At 40.0% G+C, this 20,100-nt stretch overlaps 1 long non-coding RNA gene across 6 annotated transcripts in view; it reads right to left on the reverse strand.

Moving 5' to 3' along the window:
- LOC141578005 (uncharacterized) overlaps positions 1-20,100 on the reverse strand; it is a 112,741-nt gene that overhangs the window by 27,243 nt on the left and 65,398 nt on the right. For 4 of the 6 annotated variants that reach the window (XR_012507839.1, XR_012507837.1, XR_012507834.1 and 1 more), the window contains 2 exons: positions 7,302-7,487; positions 4,605-4,825 (listed from right to left, as the gene is read on the reverse strand). This is a non-coding gene — a long non-coding RNA (uncharacterized LOC141578005). Of the gene's footprint in view, positions 1-4,604; positions 4,826-5,355; positions 5,416-6,334; positions 6,543-7,301; positions 7,488-20,100 lie in introns of all 6 variants that reach the window. The other 2 variants (XR_012507835.1, XR_012507836.1) reach the window with 2 other exon arrangements.

The following is a 20,100-nucleotide window of genomic DNA, read 5'->3' on the forward strand; positions in this document are numbered from 1 at the left end:
AATTGCAATAAAAATTGTTCATATATTAGTATAAAGATATATACACAATCAAAGCAGAGTAGGAAAGGAGTGGATATTTACTAAAAATCCACTGCACATCCAGTCTTTTACAAGCATATCCTGGAATATAAGCTCTATTATCCAGGGGTCCACCACCCCCATTCTCACTGCCGAGTCCCATAGTAATCAACCTCCAAAGCACCAGCATAGAACCACGCGATCACTATTTTAGGTATAAATGAGGGAATTAGCTCATTCAATTCTAAAACTGAAACCTTAAAATAAATACTGAACTTATTTACAAACAAAGAAAATTGGACACAAAAAAGTACAGTTTCTCCCCCAAGTCACAAAGATAATTACTGGTAAAGGCAATATTTGAACTCATCTGCCTGATTCTAAAAACTAAGGTGGAAATCCCCTTCGACTGTGGAGGTCCAGCAGCACAGCCTATCACCCTATCTTTGTTCAGATCTAGCATTAGACAGCCTGAGACAGCACTCCATTCCTATGGAACTCGAGGGCAAACGATAACAATAAGGATTTTATATTCAGTAGTTTCTTGGTCTCATTTATATAAAGTGTCAGCAGGTCAGCAGAAAACTCTGGGAAATATGAGTGGGTCCAGAGCTTTTTGCTGATAAGAAACAATCTATCAGGACAGAGTGACCTTCCCATGAGAGGCCTCATGGACATAAACTAAAGGCAGCTGAGCAATGAAAACTAGCAAGACCATGGAACTCAAGCAAGAAAGATCCCTGCCATCCCCCACCCAGTTGCCTTTTCACCCACATGGACAAGATGGCAGAAGACCCAGGTTCTTGTCCAAGTTACACCATCATGGATTCTCACCCATAAAAAGTTATGACTCTATGCTGTCTTAAGCCCTTTCCAACTCAAATATGATGACACCAATATCTCAGCAGAATGTCTATGTCTTCACTTTCTCTCTTCTATTAGGATACTATATCTATGGCCAAAAAGCAGAAATCCAATTAAAAACACCATGCACGAAGGCTGGTGAAAGTCTGCGTAAGAGACTTTGTTCTCACGCACAGTGAATGAAAACTCAGAAAAAGTGTTCCTTCACCCTCTGCAAGTGGGAGGAAGCCTGATTGTGTGTGTGTTTTTGTGCACGCGTGTGTGTGTGTAAATCAAATACAATGCATTCTGGGATGTGTACAGATTTTTTTTATGTTACTGTCATTTCATGAGGATGAGCCAACCTTTAAAGTAACTTGAATCTAGTGTTCTGAGAGAGTCCCAGGATCTTTTGATGGAGGAGGGGAAAGGGGAAAGGAAAGGAGGAAAGAAGTAAATGAAGCAAAGGAGTAAGAATACTACTAGGGAAAGGCAAGACTTTAATTTTGTTCCTACTTGCATCACACACAAATTAGGGACTGGCTTTCCACCATGTCTCATCAAGCACTGAGTTGCAGAAGAAGAGGCGACAGCCCATTTCTCACTGAGATTGTGACTGTACATGGCATCTTATAGACACAAATTATTTACCCTGATCAAACACTCTAGCAGCAGGCCGTAATTCTCCTGTTTTGAGAGACAAGAAAACAGGAGTTCAAAGAGGATGTATAACTTGAGAAAAGTCAGAGGACCAGTAAACTAAAGAGGATGAATTCAAACTCAGATCTGAATGGAGAGTCTGATCTTCCCACTCCCAGGGCTGGAAAATCCTTAACAGACAGGCTTCCCAGCTCCCTGCATTGTTCCTGGCACCAAGCATTTCCCATGGCGATGGTATCCTGTTCTCACAGACACAGTGCTCTGTGCAGCCAATAACCTCCATTCGACCTTGATCATATATCTGCCTCACTCACCAGGCTTCTCCATACAGGCAGGAAAGCTGGCTTTCAAGTGCGTACAAAGCCACCCCTGTTCTTACCTGGGCTCTTCAGCGGTTTTTCCAGCATAAAGGCAGCCATGAAAGTGCTCACAGTTTGTACATGAGCCACACTACCTCTCTCCATCTGTCTCCCCACCTATACTACTTAGCTATGACCATTTTGAGAATCTTGGAAACAAATTTTTAAAAACAGAAAAGAAACTATTCTGTAACAAGTACTTAATACTTACAATTTTAAATGACAAGTTACAAAGTGAGTATTTACAAATTGAATCTGCCTTCCTAGGTGTCAGTTTTAACAGTTAAAAAATATAATAGCAAAAAATTCTCACTTACAAAATTAACAAAAACTTCAACAATAATCTGGAATAAACTCAAAAACAATGCCCATGTTGTACATGGAGAAACACAGGACTGTACTGAGGGGTAAAGTAAGAAGTGTGAATGCAGAGACATCAACATATTGTATGGAGGAAAGCAGTTTTGTAAAGATGAACGTTCTCCTAAGAATAATTCAAAACTTACTAAAAATTCCCATGACAGCTCTTATCTGTTTTTTTTTAACTTGAACAAAATATTTTGGAACTCTTCAGGAATAATAAACTCATAATACTAGACAAGAAAATTGGGGATGGAAAAAAGAATAAAAAAAATCGCACTGTCAGATATTAAATAAATTTTTACAATATGTAAGATATAGCACTGGAGTAAGAAAGTAAGACTGACAGAAATAAACCATGAGCTCAAAAAGAGACTCTAGTGTACATAAATATTTTGTACAGTTGGGATTTCAAATCAAAGAGCAAAGTATGAATTCAATAATTGTCTTGGGACAATCAGAGAATCACCTGGAAAAAACAAATTCTATTCCAGTCATAATAACCACAAGAAAAATTACAGATAGTGATGTAAATATTAGAAAGTATTAATAACAGCAAATACAAATCTTTGCTTATAGTAATTCAACTTCTCCTCACTATAAAAAGTAGTATTATCATCTCCATCATAGAGATTAAAAAATCCTACAGAGGAGATATATACCATTATAAGAAAATATTTCTAAGAATACTATCAAGGATAAAACCCAAAAAGAAGACATTTACTGTCTTAAGATTATTTTCGGCCACAACAAAAATAAACCTACTGAACAAAATGAAAGGCAAGAAATGACAAGAAAAAGCTCTGTGATACATGTTAATGAAGACAAGGGGTTAATGTTCATAACATACAAAGAGCTGTCACAAAGCAACAAGAAGCTCCCTCACTTAAATGTGTGCAAAAGACAAAAGGGATCATTCACCTTTTAAAAGTCAGATGGCTAATGAGTGAAAAATGCTCAATACCTCACTGGTCATCAAGTGCAAACTAAAACAATGAAAAAGCAATTTTGCTCATCATATTGGCAAATGTTTTTAAAAAATATTCTAGGTAGTGTCCATCTTTGAGAGAACAAACTGAGCGATCTTTTTGGAGGATGACGTGTCAATGGATATGTAAACTCTGAAAAATGTGTGTACACACAGACTGAACTCCATTTTAGGAATAGTTTCGTTTAGAAAAAAAATCAGTTCAAAAAGATGTACTCATCAGAGCATTTACACAGCACTGTTTACAATGGTGGGAAGAAAAGCTGAAGTGAAATCATATCCAGCGATAGAGAATTGGTTACATAAGTTATTCTACATCTTTTCATTCCCCGCAGGAGAAGGAATTTCTAGAGTCACTTGAAAGGAGCCTGTGATGTATGTAATTGTCACATCCAGGGACTAAATTTCCAGAAACCTTAACTAAAGGAATACTCATACAAGATCACAGGAATGTTTGTACAAGAAGGACGCCAGTCAAACACCCTTTCTGACAGTGGAAAATGGAGAAAACTTAAGTATCCACCATCAAGACAATGATGCGGTAAATGAAGGCGAACTGTGGGCACTAAGGGGCAGGCGTTTTGGCGTGGTCCAAGGCCTTGTCCACAGTACTCTCCCACCAAAGGTGTCCTTACACAAGAGACCAAATCTACTGCACATCAGGAGACCCCTCTACTCTATCTGAAAGGACCGGGTGAGTCTGGAGTGGGAGGACGTCTATGATATACACCTCAGTGAATAAACCGAGCTGCACAAAACATATAGTATGGCCTTATTTTTCAATAAAGCATATATACACACACATATACATAGATTTCTCATATACATGTATGTATGTATGTGTATATATATATGACAGGCATAAAGGTCATGAAATATATACACCACATTGTCAGCAGTTTTTACTCTCAGGAAAAAAAGGGGAAGGGATGTAGGGGCCTTTCGGTACCACCACAGTTCTCTTTTCAGTATTTCAGTTAAATATACTTGGAATTTAAAAGGTTATTTAAGTCCGAAGTAAAATGGACGTTGCCTCCACAAGACAGAATGCTATACTGGTCATTAAAAATCATGCCAGGGGAGAGAGAATACTGTAGAAAAAAGTGTAATAAGCCGAATGAAAAATGGAGGTCTCCACAAAGTAAACAGGCACAGAGTGCTCGCTCGTTTTTATGACAGACGTAATACACACTGATGAAAAGAACAGAAAATAGATGTTAAAGTGTTAATTATTATCTCTGAGTAGTGGGACCAGGATAGACCCTTTTGTCCCTTTTTTTAAGACTTATTATATTAAATACACATTATTTTTCATCTGAAAAAAGCATTTTTAGATGTCTAGTACCACACATTGAAAAAAATACACGAGTACTTACAGAAATAACTAGGAGACACGGCAGCAGCGTCACACAGTGTAGAACGGGCGATCCTGAATAACACTGCGCAGTTACATAAGGACCCACAAAGTGAGAGCACCTGCTGTCACAGGGCGTGGCCCCCTTCTATTTGTCAGTTGTGTCTTCAGGGCTGAGGCAGTTCTGAGCACGGCCAGTGTCAGTGCTGGTGTCTGGATGGATGCCACTGGAGGTGAGGGCACCTGCAAGCCGAGAGGAAGAACAGAAATCATCCTCTGCTTTTTCTGTCTTGTTTCTTTGTTACTTTTGAAGAGAGGTGTAAATAAGATAAACTAAATCTTCCCTACTAAAATTTCAGTAATGAAACCGTTTTTAAAGTGTTCACAACTTATATTCTGCCTATAACTGTCTTTTCAACAAAGCATCATATTTTTTAAATGTTAATTAACTCAGTTAATTAACTACCTGTTGAAACCTATTAAAGAACATGAAATGCACTATGTAAAATCACCACGCCTGCAGTGACTGGCACAGCTGTCTTGATAGCAGTGCAGTCAGCCCCCACCATCCCGCGGTCCTGAGCTCCTGATGCTGCTAAGAGAGCACGCTGCCACCTCAGATGGAGAGAAACGGTGAAAGCGTTTTCTGAAATCTACAGCACTGACAAAACATAACTGACAAATCCCAGGCTCCTTTGAGGCTGTCATTTTCTGTTTCTGGCCAACCCCCGTCAATGAGCAGAACCACCCCATTCCCGAGCCATGGGACTCACGTGGGAAGCAGTTTTGGAGAAATTTCCAGGTATAGAATGTAAAAAACTATACATAGATCTCTGAAAAAAGAAAAGATGCAATACTCTGATTTTGGAAGAAACTCAAAATATTCTCCTAAGCCTTAGTAGCTGGAAAGGCTGGGCATCTCCTAAGCCACTTATTTATTTCACAGCCAGTGAGCATCTCCCACAAACCCTGTTTCCCTGTGTCTGCTGGGAGCCTCAGGCACACTGTTGCTGTCGATCTTATAAGTCACAGGGCTGAGGCGTGTGTCTCACGCCTGCATCTCCCACACAGGCTCGCCTCCTAGCCTCACTGTCTGAACTTGGCCCCATTTCCTCACCTGTTTATTTGGTATCTGTTCTTCTGTAAGCTGCCTGAAATGCTTTTTGGAACATGTCAGAAGAATCAGTGGGTAGAGAAATGGACAGATGGACAGGTGAGAGTTGGGGAGACAGAGTGACTCCAAGAAAAGGGGAACAAAGAAAATTTCCTATGCAGAACCCTCTTCTAGTCAGGGAAGAAAACCACCACGGAGAAGTGTGAAGAGGCAGGTGGCTTAGGACTGTTTCCTGGATTCCATGAAAAGTCACACCAAGAGATGAGAGGGTAGAACTATAAATAATAAAAGAAAAAAGCATGCATGCTTGAAAAATATATCTACAATATGTACTTTCTAAAGAATAGATTCAAATCAGCACGGCCCAATAACAAAATCCTTGGGTATTTACAGAAGTGAGAATCCCATCTCCAAACCACAAGGCATCCCTTCGGAGCACTAAGAGTCTTCACGGGACGGTCATAAAGTTGTCACCGCAAAAGCGATGCTATCCTGCCCTTACGAGGAATGAGCAGCTGTGCTCAGGCTGCCCACGCGTGCCATTTACACCCCACAGCACCTCTACAGGAGAGGGACGCCTAGCGAGCCCCATCTCTGCAGGACAGAAAACAAGTCCAGGAGAGGCTAAGCCGACCTACCAGTTCTCCATCTCACAGGACTGGTCACTCCAGAGCAGGACTCGAACTCGGACCCACGTTTGTAACCGCAGTACTACCGTGATTTGTGTGCTTTTTGTGTGTATAATACATTTGTTTCCGGCATGAAAGGATATTTAACAAATGTTCGGTTGTCTTGTCTATCTCATTAGCTCACAATCTTTATATTTTTGAATTGTACTCTTTTCCCCTGGAGAAAGGAACGGAAAGAGCGAGGGTCAGAATGAGATGGGGCTCCATTCTTTATCTGTTACCACATCTCATCCAGTCCCCAACCAGGAAGAAGGAGCAAATGTTCTCTTCATTTTTAAAGAGAGAGCTCCACTGATGGTGACTTACTCAACTCCAAAACCAAGTCTGGGGGAAGGGCACAGACAGCAACCAGAGAAGTATCACCCGTAGGAAGGAGAAAAGAGATCAGGGGAGGGCTCAGGGGGTCAGCCTGATTTAATTTCAATGGATAATATAATACCACAGACTAAAAATACTAGCATGCAGTGAATTTGCTATTTCTTGACATCTAGCAAGTTTTCATAGCCCGCATGAAACATTATCGTGAACTAGTGAAAGGAAGAGTCCACACTCAGGGAAAATCAATGCCACAGGTAGGCTGAAACCCAGGTTGGAGGAAAGGAAGAGAAAAGGCATAGTTAAGAAGAGGGGAAAGTCTGGGAAAAAGACATCATCACAAGGACTCTCCAGCATCATCCAGCAATCATATAATCATTCATTCAAGAGAGAGTTACTTAGGTCCTATTTTGTGCAAGATTTTACACAGGGCAAAGCAAGAGTGCAGCGTCCATGGTGGCAGCAAGTGGCGGGGCTATAATACAATTCTGATCCTAGTACCTTGCACAATTGTACTCAGTATAAAGGCAAAAAAATAAGGTAAAATAATACTATGTAAACTCTACGCATGGTTGAAAAAAATTAAAGAAGACCTAAATACCTGGACAGACACACCACGCACATTCCTGGATCAGATGACAGCGCTCTTGGGATGGCAGTGCTCCGCAGAGCGATCTGTATACTCAACGTGGTCTCGATCACAATCCCAGCGGGCTCCTCTGCAGTAACTGACTAGCTGCTGCTACTATTCATATGGGAATTTGAGGGACTCAGTAACCAAAACGTACTTGAAAAAGAAGAAAAACATGAGAGGACTTGTAATTCTCAATTTCAAACCTTACAACTGTATCTCCAGGTGAGATTAGAGGCCATTTTTAAGTTATTACTGGGTTTATCCTTATTTTCAAAATTCTCTACAATGAATATACCTGTTAGAATAAGAAAAATAAAAAGTAAGATATCTTGTAAAACATGCACAGTGATTCATTCATTAGGAAAAAAATTATTTTAACTATAAAGAGGTAAACAATTATCTAGTGAAAAAGGACTACTTAAAAACAAGTGTGCATTTATAATTTTCATAAATTGAAAACTGAAAAGCACAAAACATCAAGTTTCTAGGGAGACCGATGCAACAAATTAAGTTATTTTCAATAATTCTAATTGAACAATGAAAACTCAAGAAAGGGAAAATTGTGATTGACACCCAAGTGCAAACACATGGAGAGCAAAGGCCTAGAAATCACAGTTCCTTTAAATCTGCTTCTAACTCAATAGGAGAGGAAATTCCTCACTTAGGGGACAGTGGAATCCCATACATAAGACAGGATACACAGTACAAACTGCAGTAGTATCGGGAGTGAATTTCTTAGAATTCTAATGTTACAACATTGCTGAAAAACTATAAAAACACTGACAGACAGATTAAAACACACAGTCATATATATTATATTGAAACATATGTAGTCTGCTCCCATGTTGCATAGAAATACAAACATATTTGTTCATTTATAGGCACTGATTACTTTATCCCACATAGAATATTTCAACTAAAACAAAAAATCAATAATACACTCCTCTTGACAAATCTACTTGATAAGTTACTCTGCTATGTAACCATAATGTGTTTAAGATAGATCTAAAATTAGTGAAAAATCTTTGTATGGTTTTTTGAATTGTTCTCAAAATTCCAAGCTTAATTTTCAAATAGATCTGAGCAGTATTTCTATATTATCTTTTCCCTTGTGAAATGAACAACACAGACTGTTGTCAAAATTCTGTCCTTACAATGATTCACGAGCACCGTTTCCTAACAAAACTGCTGAACAGCAAGGCACTATCCAGACACTGTGACTAAATAAATGAAACACAAGGAAGACAGTGACCCTAACCTGGAGGGCTTATAATCTGTGTCAACAGCGGGTTTTTATTTGATTGGTTTGATTGGGTAGCAAAATAAAATCAATCAAGTACTTTCTGCTTTTAGCATTCTGTAAGTCATGACTGTTTTTAGTGTCATGAGAAGGAAAGACTTAAGCATGACTTGATTAGGTCAACTAGCAACAATCATCACTGGAGAGTGAGTAATAAAGAAGTTAACTGATAGAAATGCTTCTGCCTACATGAGACCTAAAATAAATCTATACTGATATCCGAAAGGAAAATGAGGAGATGAGGTCCCCAATGAGAAAACAAACAAGGAATCAAAAAAGGAAAGACGTTTTCATTAACGATTCCAGGCAGTAGTGGAGCATGGTGGTGAGGATCACAGATGTTTGGGACGAACATGAGTGCCTGAACTCCCACAGCACTGGGTAGCTGTGAAACTGATATTTCAGAGAAATTTTCTGCATCTCAGTCTTCTATCCATACACTGGGGACAACAACCGCACCCATCTCCTAGAACGGTCCTACGAATTAAGTTATTTTATATATAAAATTTTAAATAAAATACCTCAGATTTTAAATAATACCCCAAAAGCACAAGGAACAAAGAAAACAGAGATAAATTGGAGTTCATCAAAATTTAAAACTTTGCTTCAAAGGGCACCATCCAGAAAGTGAAAAAACAACACACAGAAGAAATTTTTTTCAAATCATTTATCTGATAAGGAATTTGTATCTATAAAAAAAAACAAGTACCTCCTACAACTCAACAATAAAAAGGCAACTCAATTAAAAGATGAATAAAGGATCTGAAATGGTATTTTTCAAGGAAAATATACAAATGGCCAATAAGCACAATGAAACGATGTTCAATATGATTAGCTGTAAGGGAAATCAAGTCAAACCCACTAGGAGAAACTGCTTCACACTCACAACAATAGGTTATAATAAAAAAAAGAGTAACAAGCACTAATAAGGACACAGAGGAAGCGGAGCGCGCAGCCCTTGCTGGTGAGGACGTAACACAGCGTGGCCACTTTGGAAAACAGCCTGGCAGGTCCTCAGAGAGTTGAACATTTGGTTTCTGAATGACCCAGCAACTCTGCTGTCTGGGCACAAACGTAAGAGAACTGAAAACAAATGTCCACATAAAAACTCCTACAGGAATATTCATGGCGACACTACTCATCACAGCCAAAAAGCAGAAACAACCCAATTGCCTATCACCTGATGAATGGGTAAACAGTGGGGCCCAGCCATACAGTGGAATATTAGTCTGCAATAGCAAAGCATAGAGTACTGACCCAGGCCACAACGTGGACAAACTTTGATAACGTTACTCAGTGTGAAATAAGTCAGTCACAATAGACGGTTCCACCTACATGAAGTGACTCGATTTAAATGAAATGTCCAGCACAGGCAAATCCATAGAGAGAGAAGAGTGGCTCCTTGGGGCTGGGGGAGGATGGGGAAGATGGGAATGACTGCTTATGCATACGGGGCTTCCTGTTGGGGGAATGAAAATATTCTAAGATTAAATGGGATGCACAATTCTGGGCATAGAGTAAAAACGAATGTATATTTAAATGGGTGAATTGTATTAAAACTGGTAAGAAAAAAAGCAACTCGGCCCAGTACCTTCCCTAGTAAATGCAAATTGCTAACTTTTATTAGAGGAAGAAGAAACTGCCCTCAGCATGAAAGTAGGAGATCAGCAAATGTGAGTTAACCAAAATTGGACAAGAGCATTTCACTTGAAACAGTTGCTGAGTGTACACGAAATATTCAGAAATAGGAAAATCAGTTTCACATCAGGAAGAAGCATTCTGCTTCAAATGCAGATCAAGGATTCAGCAAGCCCAGCTGCTACAAATGACCAGAGAAGAAACCTGGTTCTTAAAACAAGCACCAGAGCCAACAAGGAAATGGTGGTGAGGAAAGCAGGCGGCCGAATATCTGGAACAGTTTGCTACAAATAATTTCTCCACTGAAAATTTAAAAATAAAATGAAAGTGATAAAATGCTCTGTTGACCTCACGTGAATGGGCTTCCTTCGGTGCTCGACTGTTCTGTAACCCCGATTGAGAGACTCAGGAGAATCAGCATGTCTCCTGGGAGTCCCCAAAGGACTGCCCACCAGCACGCTGACCACCATCACATCTGCCAGGGTTGAATTGCAGAGAAGAGAACAACTTCTGAAAGGCACAGGAAATGTTGACAAGGGAAGAAAAGGCTGCAGTCAGTCCTGGGACAGAGGCCCTCTGAGCAGAGGCCAGAAGGCTGCAGGTGAACTGCAGTGGCCGTGGGACAGGAAGGGACCATGGGGGAGCATATCTCAATTCTCTCCTCTCTCTCCATCGGGTAGGAGTGGTAAACCTGCATCCTTCTCACCTGGAACTGTGGGTTGGCTGGCAGAAGTCTTACCGACATGGAATGATTATTCAAGTCTCTGTGGAAAAAGTCAATAAATCGAGAGGGAGTAGGGAGCCAACTCCACGAGCCTCTCAATTGCACCCTTACTTATTGTGTATAATCAAAGGAAAAATTCATTAACAGTTGTGTGATAGTAATAGGAACTTCGGGAAAGACAGTATGAAGCAGAGATTGTAGAATACACAATGAGTACAAAGGATTAGTGTATCTTTAGGGAAGTAATGGGGTGAGGGGAACAAGATACATTTTGAGACATGTGAATTACAAAGCAGACCACCAGACCAGCCAGGTCCTTGTTCTGTGGATCATAGACTATCTAACAGCACACAAGCTCAGCGTTTATACCTGAGGGCCTCGGTCCTTGCTTTGCAACCAGCAGAGTGCTATCTAAAACCTCAACTATGCAAGCAAAGCATTGTCTCTGCTTTTTAATGCAAGGAGACTGGAGTGAGGATGTACAGGCACTTGCTTGTAAAGCAGTTTTTAAGCATATATTTTTCTTCTTAAAGTTCACAGACGGCTGGAGTGTGTTACAATTTGTTAAACCAATCATGGGCTCCCACATGGAACCATTATGGAGGACACCCTAAGATGACAAATCCTGCCTCTGGGTCTTTTCCTGCCATCTTCAGCCACTCTAGCAGGGTCTAGGTACATCCGTGAATAACGATCCTACAGAACTACCCACACTCTTAACTCCTGGTGCTTGAAACTTAATTTTAGCTCTACACAACTTACCGTAGAAAAGTTTCAGAAATAAAAGGTATAATATTCCTTTTATATCTCATCATATTACTGATTTTTCTGATTGCTCTAAGTTGCTTCTACTTGGTAAAACAGATAATTCTGCAGGTGAATTCAGTAATTTCCATTGGGCATATCTAGCCATTTTGGGCTCTCTAACTTCTATTGGTCAAATACCGATACACTTAATTGATTTCTTTGTTTATCAATTTCAGCCGGGAGGAGAGGGAGTGTCACTCTTTTCCTCAGCCCACCCTCAACCCTTTTCTCATCAACTCAGGCCTCCTGAAAACAAAACAAAGGATTTGTTTCCCTTCTACTCTTTCCACAAAACCAACAGGAAACATCAGCCTGGAGAAAGAATTCAACACAAATGTTAAAACAAAAATCTATAAACCTGGAGCAACTCCATCTCCGAATCATGATACACAATGACATGAGAGTAAGTGTGTCAGGCACAAAGCATGCGTGAGCCTGACCACCTGATTTCTATTCTTCAAAGGAAGGAAGGTTTTCATATTTTTTATTATCATTCTTTGTCATTGTTTCTGAATATGCCAAAAAATAGTTTATGAAAGAATTATGCACTGCAATAACAGGTTACTATTGTATCAATTATAGAAGGCATTCAGAGGGGATAGGAAAAGCCACCTCTGTAAAAAATGCAAAATTTCTTCCCCTGTTAAGAACACGTATACAAAATGCAACAGAGAATTCAAATTCTTTTGGAGAGGAGCAAAAGCCACAGAACCAAAGTCAACAGAATGAGTTAATTCAGAATTCACTGGACAAACATGCTCAATGTATTCAAATAATTTTAAAGGCACACTGCAAACCATTCACTTAATGATCTGCAGGCTAGAGGAAGCATTTCCTGCTTTAACAGACAACAGAAATCAATAGGGTGCCCCAACAAACAAGGACCAAAGAACAATCAGGTTTTTAACAGCTCTGATAAATCAGCATGTTCTAAAGATCAAAATCCAGAAATTTTAAACATTCATTCACACCACAATGAAACAAGCACTTAAAAAAAAAAAAAAAAAAACAAAGAAACTAAGCACATAGATCATGTACATAGAACAATGAGGACTTCATGTACCGCTGGAAGAACAGGCTATAGCCTTTTACTTGAAAAATAAAACTACTTTTAATGATAACTGCTAAAACACATTTCATCATTCATGTTGCCTTGAAAAATCTGAGGCACTTGTATCTGATCAGAAAAGCAATTCTGGGTAATAGTAGGTTACAATTCAGTGCCAGTTTGCTTTAGAAGAAAAGAGAAAAAAAAGCTACTGTTTCTCATATCCTGCACAAAGTGTGAAGTGCCTCCCTCCCTCTTTCTCCTCCCGTTTTCTGAGCTCATGCTCCCCAACCCTTCTGAAACAAGTATGAGAAACTCTTATTCCCACCAATATGCAAAATGACAAAAGAATATCAATTTATTTGTGTAAATATATGCCTATACCTTGAACTGTAGGAGAAAGGTATCAGAAGTCCATATGAAACTTATTTCTAGATTCCTGAAATCACACACACAAACGTTCACACAGACACAGACACATACCCCCTGGAATACTGGGCACTTCACAAGTTTAGGAATTCCAACTTCTAGAAGATAACTTTGTAGTTAGTTTAAAATAAAAATCTGTCAGCTTTTGAAAGCCTTGATCATCTGCTAAACCATCCAAATATCAAAGAGATCCAATTAGCTTTCTCTGTAGAATGTAATTTCACTTGATGGCAAAACAGACCCTAAGAAGTACTGGATCAAATATTCGTGTTTATCACTACCTATGATCGTTTTTAAGCACATTAACAGATTCAGAAATGTATGTCTCAACAACATTTATTCTTATTGAAAAAGCATACGTGTTCAACTCTCTATACAGTGACTAGGTCCCATGATGGTGTTTAAGAGCTATTTTGTGCATTGAAATATTTATTTTCAAGTGCAGACAAGGAGGGTGTGTATTACTCAGTTGTAGAGCACCTGCTTAGCATGAACAATGTCCTGGATTCAGTCCCCAGTACCTCCAAAAAATAAATAAAAATAAGTGCATATTTAAAAATAAGAATAAAGTTATATAAAAAAAAGCAGACTAAAAAGCACTGCAATCTATATGCTACAATTATACTAAAAAAAAAGTGTTTCTTTCAAATATTGACTATATGCCAATCACAGAGACTATCACAAATCACACCTGAACCATCACGTGTGATTCTCAACAACCCTAAGTAGACACGGATGAGAAACCCGGCACTGAGGATGAGGAGACGGAGCTCGGAAGATCCGGGGACTCTGACCGTCCTGCTCCCCGTGACACCACGTCAACCCAGGGCAAGCTCTGACAGACCTGCTCTGAGGGGACACCCAGCTGCATGGAACCTTGGGGCATTGGGGAGTCCCAGAAAACACTAAAAATTGTTCAGTGAAAAACCAGCTCAAATATATTACACTTTGCCACATCCTTTAAAAAGGGAAAATGACTGAGACCTTTTTGATGCCTCCGTGTCCTTTCTGCCATCATCAATTATTTGCCCTCTCAGGGTGACCAGTGAAGAACTGGACCCCATATGAAATGCACTCAGATGGAAGAGCTTTTAAAGTTATTTTAAGAAGTTTGTAAGACCCTGTCTATGCCTCACACAGGTGGTCATCCATCACTTCTCACCGGTGTGGACGTACCACCTGAAATCACTCCTTTCTGCTTTTTAAAATCCCTTCATCTAATCCAGGCTTTTCAACAGCAAAGAAGCACCTCAACCACAGACACTGGACAGCTTTTCACCAAACGGACTCGAACAGCCCATTGTACTATCTGGAAACCCTTTTCTTCTATTAAAACCACTTCCAGGTACTTCATCATTTTCTGATTGGTGGACTTGGCCTCTGACTGGCCTACTCAGAGAGCTCCCAGCCTCACATGCGGGGGTGGGAGAGGACCCTGCTGTTGGGGGAAATCAGTGAGGAAGGCGGACATACTCCCGCCAGGTCTGCAAGGGTAGAATTGCCACAACGTGCTCAGAAATTATACCGTCATCACCCCTGGGCTCCCATGGACTTGTTTCACATTAACCAAACTCATGACACACTGATGAAAGAAAACCAGAAACTTAACTTATTAATGTAACAGAAGACGTGAAACTATGAACCAGACTGAAATATCAGAGTTCAAACATGAGTAAATTTTCTCAATGGCCTAATCACGGGGAGGCAGTCACATGGCAAGCATGGACAGAAACAGAGCAGGAAGGGTTTCTAGATTAACTCAATGGACTAAATTTCTGTTATAAGAACTGATCTACTGCCTGGAAAACAAATAACGCCAATCACGATTCACTCTCTGTGGACAGTGGCCAATACATGACTATGAGCATCTGTGTAACTCTCTTTTCCCTGTCCTTTCTGGGCTAAAATATGCACAGAGGTACAAAGATTCAGGGATGCAGATAACACTAAACACCCAAAGCCCATCTCTGGGAGCCTCAAACCAGTAAGCCAGGGTTTAAATACCAGCTCTGCCACTTACTATTTCTGTGATTTTGGCCAACTTACCCTCTGTGTGCCTCAATTTCCACACTGTAAAACTGGGATAACAATCAAACCTTCCTTACTCGCTTGTTGAGAAGATTGAAGGATTCATTTCTGTAAAACTCTCAGAAAAGAATGTAGCACATTTTGGGTGTTCAACAAATGTCAAATTAATATCAAAGTGATTTACAAGTCCCCCTTCTAATCATCTTATGTGTTTCCTGGCTAGTATAAGTCCCAATGAAAATCCTTATTACTCCTTTTATAAACTCTTGGGGAGGACCCTTCTCTTCCATCCCACCACCTGTTTAAACCGAGGGAGGGAATGCCTCCTAACCACTCCTCTGGGCCATGGAGAGTGCTTCTCCATTCACACCCCTGGCCCCTGGCCAACAGCTAGCCCTCGTCACACTAACAGAGTGAGGTGTGAGTCCGGGGAGACAAGCAGGGCATTTGAAACCCTTCCTTTCCCTCCAGTGTTGATCACCATTGGGAAGCACTTGGGATGCTCGGCTTCATGACAGGACAGCTTTGTGCATGAACGGGCAGGTCCTCTCAAGGGAAGGCTAGCTATGTCACAGAGCTACATGGGACAGGGTGAGTCTCTAATTCTGGGACACAGTATCATGACACGCATTTTCCCACAGCCCTGAAGTTCATGGAGAACGTGGCTTCATCAGTAACAAATAAGACATTTATCGCCTGCCTACTCTTTTGTGTCATCTCTCAGTTGGCTGCTGGAGACAACATGTGTATAAGTATTGGATCCCTTTAAGCCCCAAAATATATGAAGTAACAAAGAATTCTGTGGCTTAACGTTGGTTCAGGGCGACTGTGTAACAGTTCTGACTCTGCTGATGCTTAATTATGGGTATAGGAACTAAGGAACCTCCTCAAATATCTTTCAGCATAAAACCAGCTTTTCTTATTTTCCTGTTTCTTAGTAATTGCCAAAGACTCTCAAATGATGGCTTCACACAAAAAAGCAGCTAAAGTTTATGAGCCCTCTTGACATACCCACTGTGGTAAACACTTTACATAATTTCTAATTCTCACAATTCTACAAAGCAGATATGAATGTCCCCATCTCACAGACAAGGGAAAAACTCAGAGCAAACTGACTCAGGCTCACGTGGCTCAGTGGCAACACGTGCACGCAAACCCAACTCAAAAATCTACACCCCTTCGTATATGTACCAAACCTCCTACCACCCATTAACACACAGCGGCGGAGTCAATACTCAGGGAACTCAATACACTTTTCAGCTTTAAGGTGCTCCAGAGGCCGCTTCTAGCTGTTTTATAAAATCCCGGCTCACTGACTTCTAACACTGGAAGAAAAGACCGATTTTGCCATTGTTTGCACAGCAAGTCTGAAATGTTCACAGCGAGATGACAGAATAAGTCTAAGACATAAGCAGAATAATTTTTCCAGGTAGACAGACATAATGGACATTGTGCTATTCTGAAGCACTAAGCAACGGAATCAAAACAAAATAACATTTGTTAAGCCTTCTTTTGCAAAAGGAATATTAAGACTGTTAGAAGTTGCAACAGCGCCACCTATGGCTAAAATGACCTTCCAGGTTGCCGGGAAAGATTCAACACAAAAATTGCCTGTAGGATCAGAAAAGAGAATCAGATAACTAAAAGCTTATGTAGCACATACTGCACTTTGCTTCGGGGGAAGGGAAGGGTATTCAGTATTTAATCTGATATTGCTAATACTCCTGAATATAAACAAAAGACATAGGTTCATGGAAACTCATCTTAGAAGAGGAAAGAATCCAGTCCAGCCACTTCATTTTACAGGAGGGGAAACTGAGACATGGGTTCTGTCCTGCAATCGGCAGCAAAGCTCTCCCAGGCCTCATGTCTTGCACTGTAGCATAAACCAACAGATCTGTACTAGGCCTATATTCATAAAAGTCACGTTTGTATTTTTCCAACAGTAGGTTATCTAAGTATCTTGCAAAATAATTCTCAAAGAGCCAGGATATCATACAAGATTGATGAAATACAAAAACATTTATTTACATAATAAAACAGCATGAGCTTTATTCTATTAAAAAAGTGACTTGTTAAATCAATGTTTTGATATTTTAAACCTGTTAAGAGTGCAGGAAAAAAAATCAAAATTTTGCTTAATCACAAAAGAGAGAAGCTTATTCCCTGAAAATGATCAATGTGGATTTTACTAAACTTAATGAATCTGGTCAGAATTCCACGAATTTAAATGTCTGTGTGGATGGTTACACGGCAACATGAATTCTGAGTTGTAACAATACATATTCTGTGTAAATAATATTCAAGGTCTTCTGATTAAGGCAATTTAACTAGTCCCTGTCTCACTAGTATGATACAGATTTCATTAAAACTTCATACTACACTAAAAAAAAAAAAAAAAGAATCCTTGTTACTTTAAACCATATTCAAATATATCATATATATAAATATTATAATTATTGAATATGCATCAGAAATAAGCGACACTCTTTAGTATTCAGAGTTGATCCTTCTAAAATATCTGTCATTCTGACAGCACATTTTTATTAAGCACCTCTTGGGTTCTTTGTATACAAGGCGTCTAAGTCTCACAGTCAGACAAGTTAAACGATATTACTCAAATTTCACAAATAAGGAAATGTACTTAAGCCATGAAAACAACTTACATATTCACCATCAGGAAAGAAAAGAGTAAAGATTTTACTTATAATATTCACTGACAATCTTTTCTTCCATATTAAGACTACATAAAACCAATTCAGTCTTTGTAAGTATTTCTGTCAATAAGGGCCACTAGAGAAAAACAAGTAACATCAATAACAGTGGTTGGACTTTCAAAGCCCACTTCTCTTTGGCACTATAATTGTTTTTAATGTTTTGTTTTTTGTGCTAACAGACCACTAAATTAAAAAAATTGACTTTTTAAGTAATTACCTGAGAATTAAACATTTGTGAAAATGTACAATTTTAACTTATGACACTCTGTCTCACATTCTCACTGGTGTCTCTCCTTTGAAGTCCTCATAAGGCTGAGATCACTAAAATCGGCCATTTATGGAGTCACAGCAGTTCAGGTAGCCACTCAACGGGAGGCTGATTAGAGGAGCAATTAAGAATGCATCCTGTGCAGCCTGGGTTCCAGCACCGAGCTAGCCACCGCCAGCTGGGTGTGATTTAGGACAAGCTGCTCCATCTCTCAATCCCTCAGCTGCAAAAAAGGAGACACGGATACCTACCCTCAAACACCTGCTATGAAGTAAAACATGAGGAAAGCATTTTAGTGTTAGGTAGGTGTCCACTCAGAGCGAGTTTGGTCATTATGATGATGAGGATGGCTGTTAATAAATTAAGCTAGACCAAAAAGGAGAAATCACCTTAAAGGAGAAACATTTTAATTCAATCAGCATTTCCTTTTGGATGGATTGCAGAATGTTCTATTGATGTTTTTAATAAACCATGTTTTGTCCATTAATTATAGATTTACAGGTTCATGGACAAGTCTCCAGAAAAAGAATTAGAGGCCTCTAACCTCTGAATACTAAGAAAGTAAATTAAAAAAAAAATCATTTGGGAGATTATACCTCATTTGGGAGAGTATGTGCTTAGCATGCATGAGGCCCTCAGTTCAGTCCCCATAAACTCCATTTAAAACTTTCTTTTTTAAGAAATGGAGAATTAAAGCAAAAAGATGGAGGAATACAGAATATTTTAGAGACTCATCTCAGATTTAAGATGGGGAGAAAACATCCATTTCTCAGAGGAAATCTTGAGAACTATGTAAACAGTATCTGAGATGTCTAGTCTTCTAACATTATTCATGAATCCATATTACCAAGTCTTAAAACTACCTGATAACCCACAGAGGTGATACTGATCGTAACACCTGCCAACACGGATCGAGCTCCCGCTAGGACTGCTCTGTTCTGACATCTCTGCTCCTGAGGCCTGACCAGGCTGAGAGCACTAAATTCGGTCATTCATGAGCATCTCGTGTAAGTCCTCCATGTGTGCTTCTAACTCTCCCCTCACCAGCCCCTCTGAGGGAAGCACTGTTATCATCATCCCCACCTGCAGATAAGGCCACTGAGGCACAGAGACTAAACCCTTTCCAGGTCACATTGGCATTAAAGGACGTCTGTATTTCTGCTGTTTTGCTTTTGACAAAGTAATCTGAGATATCAATTCAAGGGAGACTGTTAAATAGTCAAGTCTGTCAGGTCTTCACCTCAAAGAGCAGATACTATAAATTCCTGATGTAGGATGAGGCTGCCGCCACAAACTGACTCAGCTTGAAATTAATATCCAAGGTGAAGCAGCGGATTCACGTAAATATTCACGACTGTCAACTCCGCTCACGGGTCTGGGCCCTTCACTGCCTGAACGGGGGTGAAATCCCCACCCGTGTCAGGGAGGGACTCGCAGCTCTTCCGGGACTCACCCAGGATTCACGGGCTGTTTCCCCCCACAGGCTGTCCTCAACGATTAAAAAGCTCTCAAGATTTTTACACCATGCAAAACTGAAAGACATTTCTGCAGATGGAGCACTTTCTCAGGCTTAAACCTTTTTTGCCTACACTCAGCAAGGGGCAAAAAAAAAAAAAAGAAACATGACTCTACAAAGTCTCTGACCCTCACCACTCACGGGAGTAGAATGGCCACAGCAGCAGATGAGTCTTCTCATTGCACGATGAGAACAAAATAAAGCCGCCCCAACAACAGGCAATCCCAGAGACAGAGCTCAGCAGTCTTCTGCACACTCACAGTTGTGCAGCCCTCACCACCATCTATTTCC

Source organism: Camelus bactrianus, chromosome 6 (assembly GCF_048773025.1).
Source record: "Camelus bactrianus isolate YW-2024 breed Bactrian camel chromosome 6, ASM4877302v1, whole genome shotgun sequence".
Classification (NCBI taxonomy): domain Eukaryota; kingdom Metazoa; phylum Chordata; class Mammalia; order Artiodactyla; family Camelidae; genus Camelus; species Camelus bactrianus.